Below are 26412 nucleotides of genomic sequence, written 5' to 3'. Positions count from 1 at the left end.
TGGTTTGAACCCTGGCATTTCACTCAACTCTGCGCACTTGGACACGCCACGTACCTCCTCTCATTTCTTCCTGGGCGTCGCGAGCGTTCACGTACACGAAAGGCCTATCCGGTTCACAAGCACTTTCACGCCGTGCGTCGTTTGAGGATTATAACATTTATTGCATCTCGTGGGACTGTTGGGAGGAGCAGAGCAAACACGCTCATATATTTCGAATCGCCTTCTAAGCTGTAAAACTGTACATTTCAGGCCATAGACTTCTGAGTTTGGTTTAGCTTCACACGCCACTTTCCAAACAAACTCCAAACAGTTTGAGCAGCCGAGGGAGCGTCACGTTGTTCTGAAGCATTTGCCCAGAGTGAGCAGACTTGGTGTGCGGAGGCGCCTGGGATTGGAAGAGAGCATTGGGTGATGGTCCTGGGTGTCTTCCCAAGAATTCTGCTGAATGGGAGAGGCTGCAGCTACCTTGGCTCCCTTAGACCGGAATAGAAAGGATGTGTTTAGCAGTCTCTGGCCATTCCCAGTTCAGAATGAGTCCGACCCAGCAACCATCCTTATCAGGGATCTGAGGTTGAAGGTACTTTTCCCCCTTCTAGGAGCAGCACAGTGTTCGGTGAGGTTGGAGGAGAGGCACAGGAGGGGGGCTGGTCGCAGGCGCTGGGAGAAGGCCTTGGGCTTCAGGGAAGGTCTTAGAGAGGAGATTCTGGTTGCCCAGACTGGGCTTATCTAGAAAGGAAAGGGGTGGCTCCCAGAACAGGGTGGCTCCCAGAACAAGGTGGCTTCCCACCTTGGCCTCAGGTTCTTATCAAGCCCTGGGCCCTAGAATCCACAGTCAGCGGAGTTGAGGTGGTTGGTGTCCCATACAGAGCTGCAGATACTAAGTCGCTGCCATGCTGAGTCTTCTCCAGAACCTACCCTCGTGCTGTCTGGGGTGAGACGAGAGGTGGCCACGGATTTGCGTGGATTTTGGTGGGTGATCACCATGACGGGCAGGAGCAGGCTAAGGTTGACTTCAGATACTCAGAAACATTTCTGAAAGAGCACCCTCTGATTAACAAATTTTTTAGCTTTTTTTTTTTTTAACTGTCAGATCGTGGTCAGAGTCCCTGTCATCCGTTTGTGAGAGTACGTTAGAAAGTAGGAAAAGTTACGTGACAGTATGGTTTCATCAAAAATAAAAAAGATTCCGGGACGCCTGGGTGGCTCAGTTGGTTAAGCGGCTGCCTTCGGCTCAGGTCATGATCCCAGCGTCCTGGGATCAAGTCCCACATCGGGCCCCTTGCTTGGCAGGGAGCCTGCTTCGCCCTCTCCCTCTGCCTGCCACTCTGTGTGCCTGTGCGCGCTCTCTCTCTCTCTCTCTAATAAATAAAATCTTAAAAAAAAAAAATAAAAATAAAAAATAAAAAAATTTATATAAAAAAAAAAAATAAAAATAAAAAAAAATAAAAAAGATTCCATGCAGGGTAACAGCCAGCTCCCAAGTTAGCGTAAAGACAGAGGAGTCCTGGAAGCCCCTCACCTGCGCGGGACAGACTTTGGAAGCTTTGAGGGGCGCTCCCGGCCCGCCCTCTGAAGGTCTGGGATTCCGATGCAGGAAGGGCTTTGCTCGGTGTGCAGTCCTGGAGGACATGAGGGAGGAGGCGGCGTTTTCATCTGTGTTGGCCGAACCTGCTTCCGGTCTTCACAGTGGCACTCGCTGCCTTTAAAACTCCACTGTATTGGTTTGTTATTTTAAAAGCTTGATTCCAGGGTTTATCTGTGGCCTGCCAGCCCCGTGCCCCGGGAACCGTGCACGCTTCCTTTTCACCGAGTCGTGTGCGGAAGGACCCACACCCCGATGGCTCTGGCCTTCCGGGTCCCTCCTGCGCCCTGTGGGGGGAGCAGCACGAAAGAAGGTGCGGGTTCTGTCTCGGAAGAAAAAAGGATTCGTTCCCCTATTCACAGTCACGCTGGATCCACCAGGAGGGGGGACCTTCCGCGCTCCGAGCTCCAGGCGAGCGCGCCGGCCGCTTGAGAACACGGTGCCGTGACCTTCCAGAGCTGGGGCCCTTCTCCAGGAATCTTGTCTGGCCTTCCTGGAATCGGTGAAAATGAAAGCTTGGAGAGACCAGGGAGTCGCTGGGCGCTGACACGAGGGAGGAGCGTGGAAGGACAGTGAGGGAGGCAGGAAGGACTGCAGACCCACAGCCCTTGTGGGACCCGGAGGGCACTCTCCCGCCTGGAGAAGCACCTGGAGCTGTGGCCCGAAAATCACATGCGTCCCAAGTCAGAAGGGGTCACCTTGCTGCTTCCTCTTGGCTCCAAGAGGACTCCCTTGGAGCTAGTCACAGCAGGTGGGGGTCTGTCCCGTGTCCCGTGTTCCATCGTGGGAGGAAGTACCACGCAGTACCTGCCTGAGCCTCCTTTAGGGTCTCACACTTGCCCTTGCTACAGTTTAAGCTCATTTCGTTGTCTTTTAATCCTGGTTTCAGCGCAGTCCCTAAAATCATAAGTGTTCCTCCGTCATCTTTACTGATTTCTTTGGGATTTCCCTTCTCGTTCTAAAGAACAGTAAACTGAGAGTCGCACACACCAGGGAGGAGCTTTGAAAAATCAGAGCAAGTGATTTCCGAGTCGTGATTTCCGGCACTTTCTCCAGCACTAAGTGCTGCTACTCTAAAGTGGTCTGATGGGACCTCCAGTCACCAGTCGTGGCCTGGCTCCGGTCAGGGGGGACGTGATGGGTCCAGTGACTTCCCAGAGGACACGGCCCCGTGACCCCACCCGACCTGCAGTCAGTTTGTTGCACCGCGAGTAGTTGTCCCAGAGCCGCGCCTCGCTCGGCTCTCGGTGTTGCAGCCAGTGACGCGCAAGCACGTGGAGCTCACGTTCCTGGTGTGAAAGGTTATGGGTGAAGCAGCAGGACACAGTGAAGGCGTAGTCGTAACTGCCGAGTCTTGTAGCGTACCAGGAAGTATGGTCAGAGACGAGCAGAAGGTTGGTGCCCAGGAGAGCAGCTGGGACGGGTGGTTAGAGATTGGGAAGAGAAGAGCGGGGCCCATCGGACGCGGGAGCAACCTGGGCAGCCGTCGCAGGTGGGACAAGCGAGGGGTGGGTCGGGGTGGCGGGGTTGTTGGTCTTGGTGGAGCGGAGAGAGGGCAGGTCGTGGAGGTGGGCAGGATGGGGGGATGAAGGTGTTGGGCGCCGGGGAGGGTCGTTTGTTACAAGGTCAGAAAAATTGTTCGCAGAGACAGTGCTGACATTGAAACAGTCTCGGTCTTCGAGAGGACCTTGGCCCAGGAGGGCCGGAGGGGGAGGTTTTGCAGCAGTCGTGGTGAGAGCGAGCGTTGAGCGAGGAGGAGGGGCAGGATCTAAAAGACATTTTGGAAAGAAAATCAACGGGGCCTGTTAAGGCTGAATCAAATTTGATTCCTATGGTTTTGAGGCTGGTTGGCTGGGAGAAGGGTCGGGCTGTCGCTAGAGAGAAGACCGCGCAGAAGTCCTCCCGCCTCCCATGGACGCCCAGCAGTGGGCTGCCAGGGCACAGCCAGTGAGACCCGGCCCCCACCCCCCCCGGCCAGTGCCGCCCTCCGGTGGGGCCTCCCCCAGGCAGCCGTTCCCCAGGGAGCCCCCCTGAGGGGAGCGGCGAGGGAAGCCAGGCCTAGAGATTGCTTAGGAGACGTCCTGATCTGCAGAAGCGGGCAGGTGCCTGACCGAGCGCCGTGAACTGATCACACCCAGCCCCAGGGTGCTGGGACCAGCGTTCCAGAGTCCAGGACCTTGAGCGAGAGGGTCTCTGTGGGAGCCCCCCACCCCCCGCCGGCCACTAACTAGCTGAGTGGCTTCTGTGGTGCGTGCCGCAGTGGGCGTTGGGAAGGCGGTTGCTTGGGCAAGGACCCCCCTGGCCTGAGCTCTGCTCAGCTGCCACGGAATACCTGGAGGTGGGGCCTCCGCCTGTGTTCGCCCTACACGAGGGACCCGAAGACGTGGCTCTGGGGACCCTGCACGAGCACAGGGTATGGGATCTCATCCTAACCGCGTTCCTCGCTGGCCCCCCGCGTGGGCTTGCCTTTCCGGCCCCGACTCCGCAGCCGGGGATCCCGGCTCCTCCCTCCAGCTCAGCCCCCTCTGACTGCCACAGGTCTTGTTCCCGGGCCCCCCACCGGCTTCCTGGGCCCATGCGCCTCCCTCCGCACCTGTCCACGGGCGTTGTCCCCCCTGCCCCCCGCTGCAGGGGGACCTCGCAGGCTCACACCGTGCTCCAGGACGTTTCCGTCATTCAGCGTTCCTTTCGCACACAGCGTCTGGACTCTGTTCTGTCTTACTTGTGTGTGTGTAGAATAACTCACGGAGAGGTTTGCGTGGAATGCGCTGCCCGCGGTCTGCCGCCGTGAGCCGGCTGGTGACCTTTGGTTCCTTCCGTGTCCTGTGTTGGTGATCATGCCTTCTGCTGCCCGGGGTTCGAAGCGATGTCCGTCGGTCCTTCTGGACGGCTTCCCGGTGCCCCGTCGGCTTACGGAGCGCACACCTGCCCGCCGCGAGCCGCCGTCACCTGCCGCTGCTTCGGGACCTTCCGCATCCCCCACCTGCCAAGCCGGGGTTTTCAGGAAAGCAGCTCCAAGCTCAGCTGCCGGGAACCGAGACCAAGAATTGCCCTTGTTCTTGGTGGTGCTAGGTCTGGGGCACTCGGTACTTCTTGTAGGGACAGAGCACCCTTGTTGGGGTTGCTGGCCTCGCGGAGCTTGGGGGATTTCCCCCTCGGCGGCCCGGTTTCCGGGCTGCCTTTCCCCACAGGGGTCTGACGGCACCGGGGGCCCACCCTGCCATTGTCCCGCCTGCCCCGGGCTGGCCCCATTCATTTCCCAGAGCAGCCTGCCCTGCAGAGAAAGGCCACTGTTGTTCTAGGGGAGGTGGTGGAGAGAGTGGAGTAAGGAGCTTTGTGAATGGGACCCTTTCTCCTCAGGCCCCGGGGCCGGGGACAGGAACCACTCGGCTTCCAGGGTCGGCAGCAGGCCGAGGTTTGGGAGTGTCCGCACCGTCCGTCAGATGAGAACATCGGTCAGCTGCTCGGCTCTTCAGGCCCTGGGGTTCAGCGTGAGTAAGCTGTGCGCTGTGCCGTCCAGGTGCCCGTGGCTAGGGGCCGGCAGACAGGACGCAGGGCGGGGGGTGGCGGGGGGTGTGACAGCACACTCTTTTGTGAGTCCGCCTGGAGCACACGGGAGGGACTCTGAGGAGGGTTTCCTGGAGAAGGGACTTTAAATGGAGGCCTAAAACAGAGCCGGGCTTGAGAGGGCTCGAGGGTCCAGGCAGAGGGGCCACACGTGCTGCGGTGGGCTGGAGGGTCGCCGAGCTCTGTCATGGGACCGCAGAACGACAGATCCGTGAACCTGGACAACGGGAAGGAGCCGGGTCTTGGGGACCGTGGAAGCCTGGGTTAGGGCGTTTGGACTCTGTCCCGAGGGCCACAGAGCACCTTCGGCAGACTTACATGGGGAGGGATGTGGTCAGATGTGCTGTTGGGAAACCGCGTCCCGGCAGCTTCAGTGGAGATGGGCGATGGGGCAGGGAGCCATCACCACAGGTAGGGGGGGACGGGTGGGAGACTGAGCAGGTGGCTCTGTGGGGGAGGACAGCGCATCTGTTCTTGGTGTGGGCATGGGCTGGGAGTCCCCCTCTCACGTCAGAGTTCTGGAGGGAAGGAGCCACGGGGTGGGCCGCAGCCTTCCAGGGCAGAGCCAAGGGCAGCTGCTGAGTGCGAGCCGCCCCTGGGCCTGCAGGCCGGGATGGAGAAGCACACGTGCGCTGCTCACGCGTGTGCGGCGCTCACACACCCAGGTGAGGCGGACAGCGGGGTCCCACAGAAGAGGCTGGGGGGGCGGGGCAGAGAAGCAGAAGGCTGGCAGTGTCAGATGCCCCCACCAGGGGAGGAGGGGGGCATAGAGAAGGGAGAGAGAACAGTCTGAACGTGGGGGTACTTCTGTGGCCTCTGGGTATGAGGGGCAGGCAGGAGCCAGAGAAGAGGAGATAAAGAAACAGTGATAGAGACGTTAAGCCTCTGCCTTTGGCTCAGGTCGTGATCCCAGGGTCCTGGGATCGAGCCCCGCATCGGGCTCTCTGCTCAGCGGGGAGCCTGCTTCTCCCTCTCCCACTCCCCTCCACCCCCCGCTCGTGTTTCCTCTCTCGCTGTGTCTGTCTGTCAAATAAATAAAATCTTAAAAAAAAAAAAGAAAGAAAGAAAGAAAGAAATGGTGATAGGCTTGTCCAATGGTTTTTGAAGTTTGCCCAGGAAGAAGCGGAGGGAAGATGTAGCCCCTCGTCCCTGTCGGTAGGACTTCGAGTTCACTTTTCCAAGGCAAGCCTGGCCGTCTGAGGTGCACTCACGCCGGGAGGCACGCCGCAGTATGGGCCAGAGACTCGTTCCCTTCTGCAGGGCAGGGCCGCACTCTGCCGTGTCTGACTCCGTGACTCTGGGTTGGGTTTGGGCCCGAGCATTTGCATCTTTGACGGCTTCCCGGGTGGCATCTGCGCAGGTGTCCGCGTGGCTCAGCGGACCGTGGTTGGTGCGGGACGAGGCCTGGCGGCCCCTATGAGCTTCCTCACCCTACTCCAGGCCTCTGGATCATCTTGGCAGAAACCCAGAGGAGATCCCGGTTCTCCGGCAGGATGTGGGGCGGGCCTGGTGGCTCTCCTGCTTCAGCTCTGGTCCCTCTCCAGCTCCGACCCCGGAGCCCAAGAGGGTGAGAAAGACGCCTGCATGGGGTGTGGGGGCAGAGACCTCTCCCCTGTCAGAGCCCCCTGCACAGCCCTTGGTCTGGGATGCGGGGATTTTTTACGTATTCAACACATTCGTCAGATGCGTATGAACAGGAGGCCGTGTTCTCAGCGCTGGGGACGCACTGGCACTAGGGGCTGTTGGGGAAGACAGACGACAGGGAAGCTTGTTTATGATGCAGACGTAAGTGAATTTGGTAAAAGCTGGGTTCAGAACTGCACAAAAGGGAAGATCAGAGTCGAGAGGGTAGTCAGCGTTCCAAGCAGGGGAGAATGCGGGTGACAGAGGGATGGAAAGTTCGGGACCCAGGAGAGAGGGCCCCGATGGCGTTCCTCTGGGTTTGGGTGGTGACATTGTCGGTGGTGCAGTTTTGTCCCTCGTGTTACAGCACCGTCAGGCAGGGCTTGGTGCTTGTCGCAGACGGGGAGGCAAGCTCAGAGAAGCTCTGGCCACTCACCAGACTCTGGACGTGGGGATTAGAGCCTGGCACGGCATCCCTCACCAGGCAGGCCTCTTCTCAGCAGGTGTGCTGGGCCACTCGGGACTGTCCCGGAGGCAGAGGACTCCGCCCTCCTTCTGCCTCCTGCCTGGTCCCCGGTTGGGAGATGGTGGCATGCGGGTGGGGGCCGGGCGGGTTGGGTGACGGGAAGAGCGTGATGCCCTCAGAGGTCACCATGCGTGCGACCACGTGGTATGACACCTGCCAGTTCTCAGGAGCTTCTCTGTGTCTGTGGTGCCAGGGCTGTGTCACGAGGGTCGCTTGTGAAGTTCTCGAGTGAACGGATGCAATTTTTTCTAAAGATTTTACTTTTACGTTGTCTCTGCACCCAGCGTGGGACTTGGACTGACACGCCCGAGATCGAGAGGACCTCACTGCACCAGCGGGGCCAGGGCCCCGACGGCATCTTTGTTTGCGGCTTCATAGGGAGAAATCCCACGCGTAGAATTCCGCACGTTAAAGTGTGCGGTGCGGTGTCGCACAGCATGTTCACTTGCTGATTGTGGAAAATTCTCATCAGCCCTAAGAGAACCCTGTGCCCAAAGCGGTCGCTCCCACCACCTCTCGCTCAGCCCCAGCACCCCATTAATCTACTTTCTGTGTCCGTGGGTTCGTTAATTCTGGACTCTCCCGGTGAAGGGATCCTGCAGTACGGGGCCCCTTGTGCCTGGCCTGGTCTTTCCAGGGCTCATCCACGTCGTGGCGTGTGTCAGCCGTTGGTTCCTCCTTGTGGTCGAAGCGTGCTCCGCCCTGTAGGTCGTCCACCTGTCCATCCGTCCTCTGCTCGCAGGCACCTGGAGGCTCCCGCTCCCTGCTGGTGTGGATGACACCGTGGGGGACATTTGTCTGTGGGTTTTTGTGGGGACGTGTGTTCTCACCTCTCTCGGGTTCGTGCCCGGGAGGGAGGGGTTGCCGGATCCCACGCAGCTCCGTGTTCTGCGCCTTAAGGAACTGCCAGACGGCTCCGCAGAAGTCCCGCGAGCACCCTCGGCCCGTCTCCCAAGTGTCGGAGCCCCGCGTCCTTGCCCCGCGTCCTCGCCGACGCTCGCTGATGTGTCTGTGTCGGAGCCGTGCTCGCGGGCCCGAGGCGGGTTCTCCTTGTGACTTGCATCAGAGTCCCCTCGGGGACAGCTCTTGTCAAGCATCTTATCGTGTGCCCGTTGGCTGTTTTGGGGTCTTCCTTAGAGAAACGTCTGTTCAAACCGCTGGCCCAGGGTTGTTTGGATTGTTTCTCTCTGTATTGTTGAGGAATGCGTACACTTTGAAGCCAAATCGCTCAACCTCGCCAGGCCTCCATTTCACTGTAAAGTGGAGGAGTGAGAGTCGATGTCTGCGATGCGTGTGCCCACGTTCTCTGGAACCGTCATCATGCTGACCTGGGACTCAGCTTTGTTTTCGCCCCTGGGAACTGCTGCTGCCCCGCCAGTTACCCCAGAGACTGACCTGCTTGGGAGCCCCGTGAGCTGAGTTACTTCTGAAAAGTGTGCTCCAGCATGAGATAGAGCGTGCGCGTGCATGAGTGCATGTGCAGGAGTGCGTGTGCGTGCGTGTGTGCCCGTTCTGGAATGGTGGTTGACAGGGTAGGAAGCACCAAGCAGCGGGAGGGCAGGAAGGAGGTTGGAGAGGAGAGAAGAGGAAGGCGGTGACCGTGAAGTTCTTCCTTCGACGAGAAGAGTCCTGGCAGGTGCAGGACGGACAGTCTGTGTGCGTCTCACCTGTTGGCGACCCACGTGGCCTGCAGACCCATGCTGGGTGGTCGGCCCTGCTGCATCGCGTTTCCTGCCTTGCTAAGCAAGCTAACAGGCTGTCAGGTGCTGCGGCAGGAGCCAGGTGCAGGCAGAGACTGATAACCCCCATAACGTGGCAACCCTCAGCCCCGAGCACCAGTGCGGCGCGTCCCCTCGGCATAGCCGTCTGTGCCTGTCCTGGACTTTAACCTCACCGTGGGCTTGCAGAGAGCGCCCGCCGGGGCAGGAGGTTGACCTGGTTTCCCTTTCCCCCTCTCCCTCCTTGGGCCTGGTGGCCTTGGGGCACACTGCCGTGACAGCTCTTTTCCGTATTGGAATTGCCCCCCTTCTGATACAACACTGCTCCTCTGTCTTCCTGCGGATGGGGGACCGTCCCTCCCTGGGGGACCCACTCGTCTGGCTGCCCCATCTGTCCCCATCGTCGTGTGGAGAGTCTTTTCTACAAAAGCTACAGGATTGGAAAATCCATTGGCTCGGGCGGAAAGATGGCCGGCTCCGGGGCCGGGGGCCCACAGCTTCAGGGAAGCATGCAGGAGACGGCATGGGGGGGGAAGGACGCCGAGGCAGCCACCGGCAGCCCAGATGCCACAGGAATCCGAGGTTCTGTTCCCTCCGGCAGACTTCCAGCCCATCTCACTTTGGCTGGCATCCCCTCCGTCAGCGTCCACTCCTAGCCTTTGTATCTCTTCCAGATGCCTTGGGGGGAGGCTCCCTGACCTTGCGTCTCCTTAACAACTAATGACCTTGAGCAGCTTTTCATGTGCCTGTTGCTCCTTTGCATACTTTCTTGAGAGAAATGTCTGTGTTGAACCGACCTTGCATTCCTGGTACGGATCCCACCTGCTCATGATGCGAAGTCCTTTTCCCATGTTGGTGGATTGGATTCGCTCATACTCTGAAGAATTTTTGTGCATGGAGTCTTGTTTAATGGTGATGCCAGCCCTCTGAGGTCAGGGTCCTCATGGAGAGGTTGACACGAGCTCAGCAGCGTGCCTGGGACTGCACAGTGGCAGCGCATACCGGAAATGCAGACTTTTGAACGTGCTTCACTTTGGCCCTCTTTTTGGTGCAACCACCAGCTGCTTTCCTTTACTGGGGCACTGTCCTTGTCTGAAACTTCTCTGTGACTACGTAGATTGAGCATTCCCAGAGGGTGTGGTCTCAGAAATGCTCTTGTCATGTGCCCCTGCCTCCCCGCCAGTTAGGACTCTACACTGGGTATGTTTTGGATGATAATGAAGTTTATATCCTTGAGGGTCATTGATTTGATTGTCAGCGTGTCCTTGTCCCTTTGTGGAGTCAGGAGCTTTACAGAACAAGGACGTAGGTGTGATGCTACTTCCTTGAATGCTCAGCATTTCCCATGCCCAAAAAAATAACTTACAAAGCCTATTAAAGGCTGTGAGAGAGGAGGGGAGCACAGAGCGCCCTCCTGAAAGCTCCCCTGAGACGTCCCTAGCGTCCCCGGCTGGTCGAGTGCTCACCTGGCATCGTCTTCTGCCTGGACCATGTGCCCTGTCATACTTGTCTCCTTCCCTCAGAACAACTGGTTCATCAACTGTAATCGCTGAGAATTTACGGACAGAATCTCAGCATTAAATCTTTGGCTTTTTCTCTCTCCTGATGTGAGCATCAGCAGACGGAAATGCAGGCCACATTGAGGTGCATGTACAGGGAGACCCAGAATGGCTGTGGGGCGCTCAGGCGGGTGAGCGGATGGCCCGTGAACAGTCACCTGTAGGCGTGTGACACTGGCAGACACGCATGGAGGCTTCTGCATGCTCACCGTCGACGTGCAGCTCAGCTGCCTCCTGCGTGCCGGCCGCCCTGCTCTGTGATCGCCTTCGCTCCCCCCTGGTGTGAGATGGGAGGAGGGGTGACGGCTCGGGTAGTGGTACTTGGGGCCTGACATCTCCAAGAACGTGTTTTCTGCAAAACCAGACTGTGTATTAAATTACAAAGGCAAATTTTAATTGCCTTTTGGATTGTCTGTTTTCGCTGTTTGTGCTGCCTGTCCAGTGGGGGTGTTTGGGACTGGCCGGTGCGCTAACTGATGAAATGTAATCATTTGTATGTACGAACAGATAGAACACAAAGGAGTATGTACGTGTGGCAATTTTCCCTGTTTTAAATACAAAGCCGTTGCCTCATTTTATGATCTAGCAGCACTGCGACCTGGGTCAGGAACAGGATGGCTTGGGGCAGAGGCTTGAATTACCGGGAAGAAGCGTCTGCTTCCATCTCTGCAAACAGAGAAGGGCAGCGTTTCGCTTCTCCTTTGGGCCCAGAGGACCTTGTTTCCCTTAAAGCTGCTGCTTTACCCTTTCGATAGCTTTATTGGGGTGTATCTGATGTGCAGTCAAAATGCACACAGAGTGCGTGCCCCGACGCGGTTTGACAGATGTGTGCGTCTGATGCCGTCCCCCCACCAAGACCACGAGCGTTCTCATCATGCCCAGATGCTCCTGTAGTCTCTCTGTCGTCCCCCACCTGGAACTTTCCGGCGTAGATTGACTTTCTTTCACAGTAGATTGGCTCACGTCGTGTGTAATTCTGTGTCACACACGGTGACCCTTTCTCTGTCCGTCCTCTTTCACTCAGCACCGTTTGAGGCCACCCCATCTTGTACAGACGAGCGTGTGCGGGTTTCCCCGCACGGACGTCCTTTGTTTCTCTCGGTGCTGTTTCGTGCTTTCTGATGTGCTGGTCTTTCGGCATCTTTTGTCAGATTTGGCCCTATTTTATTTCTTTCTTTCTTTATTTTAGAGAGAAAGTGTGCGTGAGCAGGGGAGGGGCAGAGGGAGCGAGAACCCCAAGCACACTTCCCGCCAAGTGTGGAGCCCAAGCGGGGGCTCGATCCCGGGGCCTGAGATAACCTGAGCAGAAACCAAGTCAGACACTTACCCGATGGCACCACCCAGGCCTCCCACCACCGCCCCCCACTCCCATCCGTGGTTCGTACTTTAAAAGGCAGCTTTTACAAACCACTTTTTAGTTATTTCAGTATCGTAGACACAACTGATTGTTGTATGTTGACCTTGGGTCTTGTAGCCTTGCGGAACTCATTTTTTAGGTCTTACACATTTTTTGTTAATTCCCCAGGGTTTTAGAACCCACTTGTCTGGTTTTAAATCAGTTTACCTCGTCGTTTCCAATCTGTGTATTTTTGAGTTTGGGAGAAAGTCGGGATTTTTCTACTTCCTGCTAGACCTATGGAGTAGATGCTGGGTTCTCCCCCCCAGGAAACCTGTAAAAACAAGGAAGCAAGAAGTTAAGTCTCGCCAGCAGGATCAGACGTGTGTGTGTCAGACTCCCTGGTGACGGGGAGGAGGCAGACACGGGAGCCGGCGAGCAGAGACTGAACCACCGTGCTGGGGACCCGAGTGTGTCGGGCGCTTGGAGGCAGGACTGTCCAGAGCCAGGGACAGGGAGGTGGTGTCGCAGGCCTGCTGCCCCGGGTGGCGTGGTTGACACAGGATTGAACACTCACAGATGGTCGACAGGAAAACAGTGAACCCTCCCGTCCGCTCTGGTGGTTCATTTCGTTACCAAGAGTCTGAAAAGAATTTACCTTTATCTGTAGTTCTTGCTCTTCCTCCTGTTTTCTTGCTCTTTTTAACAGTCTCGGTGCTGTGCTTCTGGCCCCAAACCTCCCTGACCCAAGGCCGAGGGCAACGTGAGCATCAGTCTTGGTCCCGAATGATGCCACGTCCTTGGAGGACCCTGTGAGCTGAGTCCTGTTGCCCCACTTCTGCGAGGCTCTGTTTTGTTTAAACACACGGCAGCACGTGTCCTCGTAGCAATTCTTGAGATTTTTGGGTTTGTTTTTTTTTTAAAGATTTTATTTATTTATCTGACAGAGACAGAGAGATCACAAGTAGGCAGAGAGGCAGGCAGAGAGAAAGGACAGGAAGCACGCTCCCCGCTGAGCAGAGAACCCGACGCGGGGCTCAATCCCAGGACCCTGAGATCATGACCTGAGCCGAAGGCAGATGCTTAACCCACTGAGCCACCCAGGTGCCCCTCTTTGGGGTTTTTTTAAGACTCATTTATTTATTTGAGAGAGAGAGAGAGCCCGCGTGTGTGCGTGCAGGGCAGAGGGAGAGGGAGAATCCCAAGCAGACTCCCCGCCGAGCACGGACCCTGACCTGGGCCGAGGGGGGCAGGTGACTGGGGCTGGATCCCAGGACCCTGATCTGGAGCTGAGCCAAAACCCAAGAGTCGGACGCATGACTGGCTGAGCCGCCCGGGCGCCCCACAGCTCGTGAGACATCTGCATCTCTCCTCCCTCGTGGAACTGGGGGAGCAGCTTTTGACCTTGTGGCCCCAGCATATCTCCCAGGACCTGGCACGCGGGAGGTGCGTGTACTGGTTTGGTTCTTCTTAGCCTGGTTGTCCTGCTCTGGGCTCTTCCGTGTAATACGGGATTGTTCCCATTTTACAGATAAGGAGATGTCTGCAGGTACCAGGGAGTAGATGGAAGCAGGTACTTTTTTTGGTAGAGAAGTTAGTATTTTATGGGTTTGTTAAAATGGGATGATTTAGGCGACACTAACCTAGACCAGCACCGCTCGTGGGGAGCCTAGCAAAGGAAGACAGTTGAAAACCAGCGACCTGAGAAGTAGCCGTGTTCCACAGTGCGCCTTCCCCAGCGCGAGGGCCGGAGGCCGGGCCTGCGAGCGGCGGTGTGGGCGGTGAGCCGAGCGGATGCTCGTGCTGCGGACCCCGGGCGGAGAGCCTGACCCAGCTTCTTGCTTTGCTGCTTCATCAGTGACGGGAGCTTGCCGATGCCCACGCTCCCCGTTTGCGTCCGAGACCCTGGCAGCCACGACCTCCCGCTTCCTACCACCCTGTTGCGAGGAGAGTCTCTCCCCTCCCTGAACCGAGGCCTTGCAGAGGGCACGGATGGACAGGGAAGCTGCTGGCGCACGGGGGCGGCGGCTGGGTCGGGGCTCCTGGCCCGGCAAAGGCTGCGTCGGGCGCAGGGAAGCCCAGCCGTCGAGCGGGCGTCAGGCTGGTGGTGGGTTTTCCACCCGGTCCTCTTTCCCCTGGGGCGCTAGGAAGACCAACCCTGCCTGTACTGGGCCGAGGGTGATGGGGCCGTCCATGACCTCACGACCCTACTTGTGGAGCCCCTAGAGGGTGGCGGCGGCCTGCGGGCTGCAGACAGGGAGCAGACGGTCGGGCCTCCGGGCACTCGCGGGCCGTCGGACGGACCACGCAGCTGACCCTTGAACAACACAAGCATCGGGCGCCAACCACCCCCCTGCCCCGGGCAGAAACCCACCTTCTGGGTTTGGGGACTTCTGGTTCCCCAGACACTTAACTGCCAGTAGGCTGATCACCGGAAGCCTCGCCGACAGCATGGTAACGACGCGCTTGGTCGGCTGTGTGTGTCCCACGCCGTGTTCCTCCTGTGAAGTGAGCTGGAGGGAAGACGACACTGTGAAGGTCACGGGAATGACTTACGGCGCCCTGCAGGGCTCAGCACACTTCTCGAACAAGCCTGAGGTTCCCCTGCTGTCCCAGAGTCAGCCACGCTGGCGGGTGCCGGGCTGCGCAGAGTCCGGGCCCAGCGCGGAGACCGCTGACCCAGCGGGAGCTGTTGCTGCTGATAACTCCCTCAGCCGCCTGCCGATGGCCCTGTGAGTCAGGTGCCAGCAGCGTCCCCGCATCACAGCTGCGGGGGGGGGGGGGTCGCACGGCTGGGAAGTAGGGGAGGAGGACCCAGGCCCGGGCAGTGAGGCTGGAGGTCTTCACTGCCCTGTCTGCTGTGGGAGGAACAGACCTTAGTACGGAATTGACAGCATCCATGGTTCAACTGGCAGCGGGTAGAGAGAAGAACGACCCCAGGCACCCCGGGAGTGTCTGCCCTGGGGGGAAAAGCTGCAGGAGGAGGCTGGAGGTCTCTGGGGCCTCAACTGAGTGTCTGCGGGTTGAGTGTCACCCCTGAAAGTTACAGATGGGAGTCGGGAACCTGCAGGAGACTGAGCACAAGCAGATATGGGATCCTCCGCGTTCCGGAGCCGGCTGAAGGCGCCAGAGCAGGCAGCATCCCTACGAAGGGGGCGTAGGGCAGGGCTAGCGGCCCACGCGGTCTGACGGAGAGGGGCCCGGTTAGATGTGCAGAAGGCCTGCCGGCTGCGGGACACGCCAGGCGGGGGGTCAGTGATCTCACTGAGAACAGTCAGTTCTGGGGGCAGAGGCCAGACCACAGTGGGCTAAAGAGGCATAGGAGGGGAAGGGCGAGCCGGCAGGACAGACGACCCTTCCCAGAAGCCCGGGGAGGTGAAGGGGACGGGGCCGGGGCCGGCTGACGGGGCTGGAGGAGCTTCCTGCTCCTCCAGGAGCTTCCTGCCTCCGGGACGCCGTTCTCCAAAGGCCAAGAGGGATGTGGGTCCGTTTGGGCCGGGGGTCGAACCGTGGAACTGAAGGCACAGCGAGGGTTTAGGAGGTTCCCGGAGGCGCAGAGGGGAGTGGGGCCAGGGCGGGGCCTGGGTTGGGGGAGGGTGAGGAGGCGACCACGAGTGTCCTGAGAAGCATTCGGGGGGACTGAAGAGGCTGTCGTTCTTCGGGAGGCGGGGGGTGAGACCGCCTCGGGATAGAGGCTGACCTCGCACACACGCCCGGGGCGGTGGCCAGAGAGAGGTGAGCTGGCGGTCGAGGCAGGGGAAGTGGCAGGAGTGCCGCAGACGGGAGCCCGTGCGCAGCAGATGGGGGGGACTTCCCCCTCTCAGGCGGGTGACAGAGGCGACGCCCAGGCCGGGGAGGGAGGGACACGCGGGGGGTCTGGCGGGTCACTGAGTCCGAGCAGCCGCGGCCCCACATGCCACATGGTGCTCAGAACCGGCCTGTGAAGTGGTGCTTTTTGGATTCAGCAGAGGGGATTTGACCCAAACCCTCAGCTAGCCCTGAGAGAAACTCCTTACTTGGATGGATGAGGGGTTAGGTGTCCAGCAGCGTCCTGGGGGCCCTTCTCCTCCACTCAGTAAAGCCAGAGAAGCCGTGTGTGTTTTACAGCTTTATTGAGCTCTGGTCCCCAGAGCATAAAATTCACCTGTGAGAGTGAACAGTTAGACGGTCTGGGGACAGTCACAGAGTGGGGAGGCCATCACCCCTGTCTCATTTAGAATTTTCCAGTTTCCTGGGAAGCAGCCATGTGCTCATTAGCAGTCATTCCCCTGTCTTGCCCCCGTCACTGCAGCCCCAGAGCACCCCTGCCGCCCTTCCTGTGTCCGGGAACATGGTTCTTCTGAACACGGCACATGTAACCGAACCCCCATAACGTGCGGTCCTTGCGCGCGGCTCCCCCGAGCCTCACGCATTCTCGGTGCTTCCTGCCCTGGGCGGGACGGGGAGCGGGAGTGAGCCGGTCCCGCGGTCCGGACAGACCACCCTGGGCTGCTGCTGCACGTCGCGTGGCTTCCTCTCTGGGGCTACGCTGTCATGAACGCTGTCGTGAACGCCCGCGGACAGGTGCGCGTCTGGCCGTGTTTCCAGTTCTCTGGGGTCGGACCCGGGAGTGGGGCTGACGGAGCGTCTCTGCGCGTCGCTGTGCTGACGCGTCCTCGGGACCCGCCGGATTGTGTCTGTGGCGGCCGTGTGACTCCGCATCCTTCCCAGCAGCAAACAAGGTCCCCATTTCTCCACGTCCCCACACTCGCTGTTTCCCATTATTTTGGTTTTAGCCGTCCTAGTGGGGTGAGGTGGCGTCTCATTGTGGTTTTGATTTGCATTTCCCGAAAGACTGATATTGCACATTTTTTCATGTGCTTATGGCCATTTGTGTGTCTTCTTTAGAGAATGGTCTTTTCAGATCTTTTCCCGTTTTTAAAAAACCCTTTTTTTATTGTTTTGTGAGAGTTTTGTGTGTATTCTGGTTAGAGTCCCTTCCCAGACACACGGCTCGCACATCTTTCTTCCATTGTACATGTAGCTTCTTCACTTTCTTTTTTTTTTTTTTTTTAAGATTTTATTTATTTATTGGACAGACAGAGATCACAAGTAGGCAGAGAGGCAGGCGGGGGTGGGGGAAGCAGGATCCCTGCTGAGCAGAGAGCCCGATGCGGGGCTCGATCCGAGAACGCTGGGATCATGACCTGAGCTGAAGGCAGAGGCTTTAATCCACTGAGCCACCCAGGCGCCCTGCTTCTTCACTTTCTTGATGTCGTCCTTTAATTGGAGGATGAAAGTTTGATGCCGTGGGTTTTAATTTGTTTTGGGGGAAGAGTGAGAGGAGTCAGCTGGGTGCCCCAGACAGCAAGGTCATGTTGGAAGAAGGCAGGAGAGGTTCAGCGAGTGAATGTTGAGCCTGGCGGTGGGGTGGGTGCTTTTATGGTGAACGACGACACGGCTTGGAGCGAAGATGACCGGTCCTGGACCCCACGTGTTTTCAGTCTCGCAGTCGGGTAGCCTGGCTGCATCTCGGCGGAATCGTCCACCAGCCGGCTCTGACCAGCGAATGAGTCCGTGCTGAGGAGTCTTCTAGCGTTTGGGTCAGTTTGTGGTTCAGACGGGGTGAGAAGCTCGGCAGATCAGACGAAGCATCCGCGTGCTCTCTGCCCCTTTAAGAGCTCAGCACAGTCCATTGACCCCGGCATCGCCAGAGAGCCCCAATTTCTGGTCCCAGCACTGTGACTCAGTGCTCTCCGTAGACAGCCGGCTGTGGATTCACGCTCAGCTCCCGTACTTGTACCTCGCACACTGTGCCCCTGACACCTCAAGCTGGCAAATTTCGCAAGGACGAGAATCAAGCACGCCGGCTGTGTGCCTGGGCCTCTAACTCACCTCCGTGGACCGATGAGTGGTCCTTTGTGACTGATAAGCACCGTGATGGTAAATGCACGGGTGTCTGAGTCACTGGGGAAGTACATTAAGTGTAAATCCATTTTGTCCTTGGTTAGCAGACTTTTGGCAGAGAAGAAGGAGTTTACCTGAAAGTCCGGGTTTTTAAGTTTCATACGGTCTTGGGTTTTACAGACGTGCGGGGTGTTACTCTAAGCTGCCTCTAGAGTTTAAGTTCAGGCAGGCCGTCTGACGTCTCACTTCCCGTGGACTTGATCTGCACCAAGTGCCACATGTTGTGCAGCCTCATGACCCAGCGGGGGTTGGGGGGGCACGAAAGCAGAGCCAGGGCTGGCTCTCGTCCTCTCCCCACCTTGTGAAGGAGTCCCCTGCGGGCCTCCCAGAGCTGAGGCCATGGGCTCTGGGCCCAGAGCAGGAAGCTCTGCAGGGTTGGACAGAGGGAGAGACGCCGAGCCCGCCTTTGCAGTTTCTCCCAAGGTGGTTATTTCCAGAATGGCCAGCACGCTCACGCTGGTGTGCACGCACACCTGGGCCTGAGCCCGGAGCCCTGGGTTCCAGTTCTGACACCAGGGGACCCCAGAAATGTCACACAAAGGCTGCCTTGCTGTGCTCAGGCTGCCGTAATGAATACCACAGACCGGGTGGTGATTTTCTCTTAGTGCTGGGGGCTGGAAGTCCGAGGTCAGGCATGTATCTGGGTCCTAGAAAGCCATGTCCTGGCTTGCAGGCAGCCGCGTGCTACTTGTGCACACCCACCGCCTATCCTTGGCGTGTACACACCTGGGGGGCCCGCTGTCCCGTGTCAGGAGGGCCCTCCGCGACCTCATTCCACACCCCTCCCCAGAGGCCCAGGTTCCACTCACCGGGGGTCAGGGCCGCAGCCCAGTGCTGTGCAGGGACACACGTGCGGCCCACAACAAAGGCTCTCATGATCCTCTGTCTCCTCGTCTGTGACACGAGATTGGGGGTGTCGAGATGCCCCCTCCCTTCTAAGGATGACGGTGCGGGCGGTGCGCGGGTGCTGTCTTCTGTTCTAAGTCCTGCGAGATGCCCCCCTGCGAGATGTCCTGTGCTCTCCGCGCAGAACCGAACCGTTTGCCGTCACGGGAGCTGGGTGTGTTCCTTCATTCCCTGGGTGTTGCTGGGCATCTGGTGCTGTGAGCTCGGAACAGAGCAGAACTCTTTGCCTTCCTGGAGCTCCCATTTGAGGCGAATTAAATAAAAAATAAAATTGGGGCACCTGGGTGGCTCATGTCGCTCAGCGTCCAGCTCTTGATCTTGGCTCAAGTCATGATCTCAGGGTGGTGAGTTCGAGCCGCAGGGGCTCTGCGCACAGCGGGGAGCCGCTTCTCCTCCTGCCCCTCCCCCTGCTTGTTCTCTCTCTCTCTAATAAATAAAGTCTGTTTAAAAAATGAGAAATTAGGGTCACCTGGGTGGCTCAGTGGGTTAAAGCCTCTGCCTTCGGCTCAGGTCATGATCCCAGGGTCCTGGGATCGAGCCCCGCGTCGGGCTCTATGCTCAGCGGGAGGCCTGCTTCCTCCTCTCTCTCTGCCTGCCTCTCCGCCTGCTTGTGATCTCTGTCTGTAAAATAAATAAATAAAAATGTAAAAATGAGAAATTAAAGTATAGTGCCCTAGGTAACCGTGGTAAGGAGACAACATCAGGAACGTGGGGTTGGCGTTTTCGGGAAGGTGCTGTTTGAGTCGAGGCGGGGGAGCCCGTGTCTAATTCTGCGCGGCCAGGTGGGAAGCTGAGAGCCCACAGAGGCCGGTGCCTTCGCCCAGCACCCCGCAGCGCGCCTGCTGCCCGCTCACGGACTGCCCACGTCTCCTCCCGTAGCCCTGCTCCCTGATCCCCCATCACCCACTTCTGTGCCAGATGCTCTGCGCTAATGATTTCACAGCCTTTTAAAAAAAATCTCCACCCAAAGCCGGTAATGAGGAGTTCCACCTCGCCCCGGCCGCCAGTCAAGGGAGGCTGTAGACCGGCTCCTGAGGTCGTCGGGTGTCTGGAAGTGCCCCCGAGCCCCTCCTCCCCAGCCACCTGCCTCTGTGGCCCTGGCTCACCCCGGTCTCCACATCCTCCTGGCAAGCCGTCCGTCCCAGATCTTTGTTTCAGGTGTTCCCTTGCTTTTCCCTCGGGCCTTCCTCTCTTCCTTGGCCTCACGTGTTCGCTGCCCCCGCTTCCTTGTGGGGGCGGGGCTCTCCGGTTCCCCACACCGGGTCACGCCCCGCTGCGTGCACTGACCCCAGTAGGTTAGGACCTGAACGGCTGCTGCGCTGGGCCCCTTGGCCCGGCAGGAGCCCTAGCCTCACTGGCCTTGCTGTGGGACTCAGACTGCAGACCTGGGGCTGCCTCGTTGGGTCCTTCGTCCTCTGGCTCAGGCCCCTGGCACTTTTACAGCCCATGGTTATGGGGATGGTGTCCCCTGTCAGTCAAATCATTGAAGGTTCAGCCTGCTCCGGGGAAGGGTCCGGCCGTTGGCAGAAACCTTCATTGGTCATCCCCGTCTCTGACCTGAGGCCTGCGCAAGGGCCCAGGAGGGCAGGCCACCTGACCGCCTGGTGGCACCAAGAACCAGAGCCTCGAGGCCCGTTCCCCACCAGCTCTCTGCACCCAAGGGCGAACAGGATCCGAGAGGACTCCTTTTCTTCCTTTTTTTTTTTTTTTAAAGATTTTTTTCATTTATTTATTGAGAGAGAAAGCAAGAGAGAGCACAGGCGGGGGAAGGGGTGGGGGGAGAGGGAAGAGCAGGCTCCCTGCTGAGCAGAGAGCCCAATGTGGGGCTCGATCCCAGGACCCTGAGATCATGACCTGAGCCGAAGGCAGAGACTTAACCCCTGGAGCCACCCAGGCACCCCAGGAGTCCTCTAAGAACTGGAAAGAGTCCCAGAGAAACCAGATTCTGCCACTTGCGTCCGATGATTCCAGCACCTTTGATGGGATGTGTCCCTGCTCCTGGCACTCTCCCTCAGTCCCCTCTGTCTGCCGATTGGGACCAGCCTTGGGACCGCATGGAATCCAGCCGTGACTCTCAGCCGGCGTGGCCATGGCTCCGTCTTCAGTGTCTTGTTCCTCTTCGGTTTCTGGTCCTTTGGACGTGTGCCCGTGGCTGCATATCAGCTGATCTGCCCGAGAGGTGGATGGAGCAGTGCTCTGTGCGCAGAGTCCCGAAGCTTATAGTGGGTGCTGTGTGTGCATGTGTGTGTGCCTGTGCCCGTCCGCGGGTGCTGTGTGTGTGTGTGTGTGTGCGTGCATTTGTCTGTAGATGCGGTGTGTGTGCGTGCGTGCTTATGTGTGCCCCTGTCCATAGGTGCTGTATGTGTGTGCGTGTGTGTGCGTGCACCTCTTCATGGGTGTGCATGTGGTGCATCTGTCCATGGGTGCTGTGCGTGCATGTGCACGTGTTTGTGGGTGCTGTGCATGTGTGTGTGTGTGCGTGTGTCCATGGGTGCTATATGTGCATGTGTGCATGCACCTGTCTGGGTGCTGTGCGTGTGTATGTGTACGTGCATGTGTGTGTATGTGTGTGCGTGCACCTGTGGGTGTGCATGTGTGTGCACATGTCCTTGGGTGCTGTGCGTGTGTGTGTGTGCATGTGCATGCACCTGTCTGTGGGTGCTGTCCGTGGGTGCTGTGGGTGTGCATACATGTCCGTGCCTGTGCTGGGACACCCAGGTTGTCCAGCTGGCCTGTGGGGAGGAGAGATGCAGAGATGCCCCAGCAGTGCAAGACACATGCCCTCCTTTCAAGCTGTGTACGGTTTAGCTTAGCTGGAGCATCAGAGACATAGAAGCTGATTAAGAGTGTCAACACAAGTGTCATTTAATCCACAAATCAGGTCTTTGGAGAGAGATTCCGGGGATGTATTCATCTTTCCTGTCACGCTAGGATGGCGGGTGCAGCTCGGGGTACGTGGGCGGAGCGCTTGTTTGTTCTCGCTGCTTCTGCTGTGCAGAACCAGGGACGCGGGTGAGTGTGTGCGGGCAGGGTTGCTGCGTGCCTGAGCCTGGGGGAGATTGGCCAGGAGAGACTGCATCAAGCAAAACTTCTAGGGATTTTACTGTTTGAAGTCTGATTCGATGGGTGGACTTGTCCGTGCCAGTCTGCTCCGTCAGCCACTATTCTGGGGCCTCTGGACTGGCCTCGAGAGACCCCCCGGACAGCCTCCTGTCCCACCATAACTGCTTCAGGGTCCTTTAGGATTTTGAGGTCCATGCCCTATTTGGGATGTCCCTGTCCCTGTTCTCTGCACTGTCCAGTACCCACTGCACCTCTGGGGGGTCTCTGTGGATGATCCCAGGCTCTTAGCCCCACTGAAAACCACAACATAAAGAGGGTGGGAGTGGGGACAGCAGGGACAGCATTTTGTTATTAATGGTGTGTCTGGAGCCATCCTTGGAGCGACACGGGGCAAGCCTGTCAGACCTCCCTGCCCACCAGGATTAGGAAGGGCCCTGGGAGGGGGGGTATTTACTCAGGACCCTGTCCCTCCAGGATACTGGAGTAAGAGTCAGCGGCCCGGACTCCTCTGGCCCCCAGACGCCGTGCTCCCCATCCTGTCTGCGGCCTGCAGTTCTCCCTGTCTGAGGACACTGACAGGACACCGTGTTCCTGTTCCCCAGTGTCCCTTTCGTTGTCACATTGGGGGTCTCACCCAGGGAACGCCTTCCCAGTGACATCTTTGTGGAAAGCGGTGGAATGAGGGAGGGCCCTCAAGAAAGCTTGCTTTCTGCGGAAGTTACCTGCGGCTTCTGCTGCCAGTCCTCAAGTTATACCCATGAGGCGGCTTCCTTCCTCCCTCACCCGCCCTGCCTCAGTTTCCTGGAGGTGAGGGGGGCTGGAAGAGAGGAGGAGTGGAGATCCCCCAACGCGTCGGCCCGCCGCGCAGTGGCTGCCGAGGGCTTGGCTGAGGGGGTGGGAGAGGCCGAGACTGCTGAGCCCACAGTATGGGCCTCATTACTCCTCGGCCTCGAGCTTGCCTGTAATTGTGGTTTCTGGGAGCCAGCGCGTGCTGGAAATCTGCTGGAGCAGCAGAGACTTGGGGTTTCCGCCTGGGATGGGCTTGATTTTCCACTTGGAACAGTGTGCCCAGCCCCCATTTCCAGTTGGGGGGTAGGGTGAGCCCGTAAAGCTCTGACGGGGCAGTTAGGAGAGGCGTAGGGTGGCAAGGCCTTCCTCTGGGTGCAAGACTGTGTACTCTGAAACCCCGGACGGTTTGGAAGAGCTCAGGGTGGCAGCAGGGCCTGGGAGAGCCGGTCGGCCCTGCCCTCAGGGGAGGACCCCGTCTCTGTGCCTTGGTTTCCCCCTGTCCTTGACTTGGACATCCGTCGTCGTTGGGTCAGGAAGTGCTGATCTCAGAGGGGGCGGCAGCTCCACTCCCTGCCTCGCGACGGTAGTAAGAGCAGAAGCTACTCTGAGTGTTTGTAGGATGCCCAGCATGGAGGGAACGGCACCATTAAACCTCGAGACGATCCCGTGAAGCAGCCGTGGCCTCTGCAACAGGTGAGGGCACCTGAGGTCACAGGGCCCACATGGGCAGCAGGATGCATGTCCGACCCAGGGACCGCGAAGCCGGAGCATTTGGCCCACAGACGCATAGACGGCAGTCCACGTGGTGCTGTGCATACGGCCAGGGCACGCCCAGAGCCAGCCCGGCCTCGTGGGGCTGCCGTTGAGCTTGGCGCTCAGAGGTCTGAGTTCCAGCTCTGGCACAGACCACCACTGACCCCGGGACCTCGGAGAGGCCTGTGTCATCTCCGACTGCGGTTCCTCGTCTGTGAAGTGGACATGTGCGGAGCCGGCCCGAGGGCCCGAGGCGGCGCTCCCAGCTCTGCCCTTGCCACCCAGCAGGTGCTCGGCACAGGCCAGTGGAGGGGAGAAGAGCGGCCGGCTCTGCCCTCTGGGCCTCGGGATGGAGGCGGAAGGAGAGGGTGGGTCTGAGCAGGGGGCACGGGTGGTGAGGACGCTCTTGGGCCGCCAGGGCTGGAGGGGCTCGTGGACCTGCACCACCCCGCTCGCCGCACGCGTGAAGTTCAGCCTGGCGGCCGGCATTTCCGCAGCCTGGCTTTCTCCGCTGTGAAGTCACGACACCAATATCTCTGCCCCCCCGGGGGGCGTCGTGAAGAGTGAGTCACATAAACGAGGGCTTGGAGTTCTGAGTTCTCACCGTGCCTGCCCCAGCCTGAGCATTTTCCTGTCTCGTGTTCGGACAGTCCGGTCCTCAGAGCAACCCAGGAGAGGGCAAGCAGGCTGGGATGGGGAGCGCTCAGGAGCCGCAGGCCCGGCCCTCTCCTCCGGGGAGCCCCAGGGCCCATACCGCTCACCAGCCGCGTGTTGTCGCAGGAGGTGCTCGAGACGTACGTGTCGCAGCCTGGCTGGAGCCCATCTGTGCACCGGCCACAAGCACATCCGGGCAGCGTGTGCCCAGCACTGCTCTCAGGGGGTGCGATGTTGCCTGAGGAGGGAGACGTGATGGACCCGGGAGAGGTGACTCAGAGCAGTGAGGCACCGAGACACGCTGGCACCAGGCACAGCGGCTGGGAGCCACGCCACCACAGGTCCCTGGACCAGCTGACCAGGGAGGCCGGGGAGGACGTGAGCTCCGCTGTCGGAGACAGGGCAAGGGGCGCAGGGCTGCTGTTTGCACACGGGGTTTGGGAGGAGTTGGAATGTCAAGGTTGGTCTTCCGTCATTCAGTGCATTTCCACGGAGATGCGTGCGTGTCTGGCCCGACGGGGAGAATCCGCGTAGCATCCCAGGTGCCGGGGACCCTCTCCTGGTCAGTCCGGTTTGTTCCTTCAAGACGATATTCCGCAGATGGACAGGTTCCGACTTGAAATACCGTTCTCACCCTGCCGGGGTGGGGGGCCCTCGTTGTGATGTGATTTGTGCCTGGAGGAGTGAGTGTGTGTGTCTAGGTCCCGGAGAGGAGCTGCGGGGCCCTCTGGCTCACGCGGCCCCGTCACCGCCCCGCACGCGCCACACTCTGCTGCGAAGAAGCCAAGACCCACCGCTGAGGTTCTGCCCCAAGCTTCAGACCGCCGGGAGGCCGTGTTGAGAGCACACGCACGGCCCGATGGTAACCTTTGAGGCGCACAGAGGGCCCTGAAATGTGGCCGCACAGAACAGATGTTTCCATCTGTTCCCCGACACGGGGCAGCCATGTCCCGTGTCCTGTCTCCCAGCTCCAGGGACTCCACCTTCCTTACGCGCCTCCACTCGGAAGATGGGATTCGTAGGAAAGGGCACGAGGCCAGCCTTGCTGGAAGTGGTCGGAGCCCGGCTTGTCTTCCCCTGACACGGCCTCCGAGTGTGTCAGACTTAGGGAGAGCCCGCGGCAGGGCTGGTCCCACTACACCCCCTGTCCCGTCCCGCAGGCCCCGTCCCGCAGGCCCCGTCCCACCGGCACCGGGGGCCCCTGGGGCTGCGCGGCTCAGAGCAGTCCCGGCATTCTGGCTGGCCTTCGTCGGCGTCCTACCCAGCTGTGTCTGCGAAGCGTCTGGTGTGGAGCTCGGGCTCTTGGCCGGGGGCCCTGGTCCGGGGAGCCGGAGGAACATAAAATAGAGGACGGAAGTCCCACCTTCCAGGCATGTGTTTTATTACTGGTCCCCTTCTAGAGTAACCTGGGGGCAAGGGTGTGTCCTTACAGCATGCGTCGGAAGCCCACGGGCCGGGCCATGCCAACAACAGGAGTGACCACCCCGGGGAGTCCGCTGAGGGAAGCTTCCGGAAAGCAGGGAGTTCCCGGGCATTCTTAAGGGTGAAAGGAGCAATCCAGAGGGCCCTCTCCCCACTGCCCACCTCTGTTCCTCTCCTGACTTGGGGGCTCCTCAGTACCACTGGAAGCTCCTGCGTTGTGGCCCCATCTCTGCAGGTGCCTTGGCTGTTATTCTGTGGCTTAAGTTCGTCCGTTTTAAAATCAGAGGCCAACTTCCCCTCCCACCACTATTTCCCCTCAATTTTGATACAAGGCAGAGGGAAAGGGAGAAGCAGGCTCCCCACCGAGCAGGGAGCCCGACCCAGGACTCTGGGGTCACAACCTGAGCCAAAGGCAGATGCCCGACAGACTGAGCCGCCCAGGCGTATCCACCCTAACAAAGTAAATTAGGAAAGTGAATTTGGGTCAGATGACAGACCTTTTAAAGGGGGATGGAGAATTCTTGGATTGGCTGTTATTTGGGATTGTTTTATGGTTCGTCCTGGATTTGTGGGTATAAAGAGAGCACAGCTCTGTTTATACCAGTCCCCAGAGAGCCGCGCCTCATGTCCCATCCCTGCTCCCGGAGGATTCACGTAGAACGTGTAGTCAGCGTTTCAGGAAAACCTGGCGAGAGACAGCCTGCGCCTGCAGAGGGATTCGGGGTTTCCGAATAACGGCGCCATTGCGGGGCCCGGTGCGAGGGGCGAGACTTGGTCTTCCCGCGGTGCTGCCGTGGCAGTGGGACCTGGAGGCGTTTGGTGGCTCGTCCCCTGTCATGCCACGGGCACTGCGCAGGCGAGGACGCGCCGGGCCCCAGACCGAGGCCCTCCACCCTCAGGCCCTGGGACATGGGTTCGGCCTGTGTCTTGTGGGTTCCGAGCTCTGCTCTTCCTTGGCCCTTGTGAAA

The 26412-nt window shown here is 59.1% G+C and overlaps 1 protein-coding gene across 3 annotated transcripts in view; it reads left to right on the top strand.

The window, feature by feature from the left end:
- The window catches only part of ARHGEF11 (Rho guanine nucleotide exchange factor 11), a 79447-nt gene that overhangs the window by 3516 nt on the left and 49519 nt on the right, over positions 1 to 26412 (top strand). The window lies entirely within an intron of this gene.

The sequence above is a fragment of the Martes martes genome (genome assembly GCF_963455335.1).
Source record: "Martes martes genome assembly, chromosome: 15".
Taxonomy (NCBI): Eukaryota; Metazoa; Chordata; class Mammalia; order Carnivora; family Mustelidae; genus Martes; species Martes martes.
Note: the sequence above shows the minus strand (reverse complement) of the source record. Positions and strands in the feature narration are given on the sequence as shown.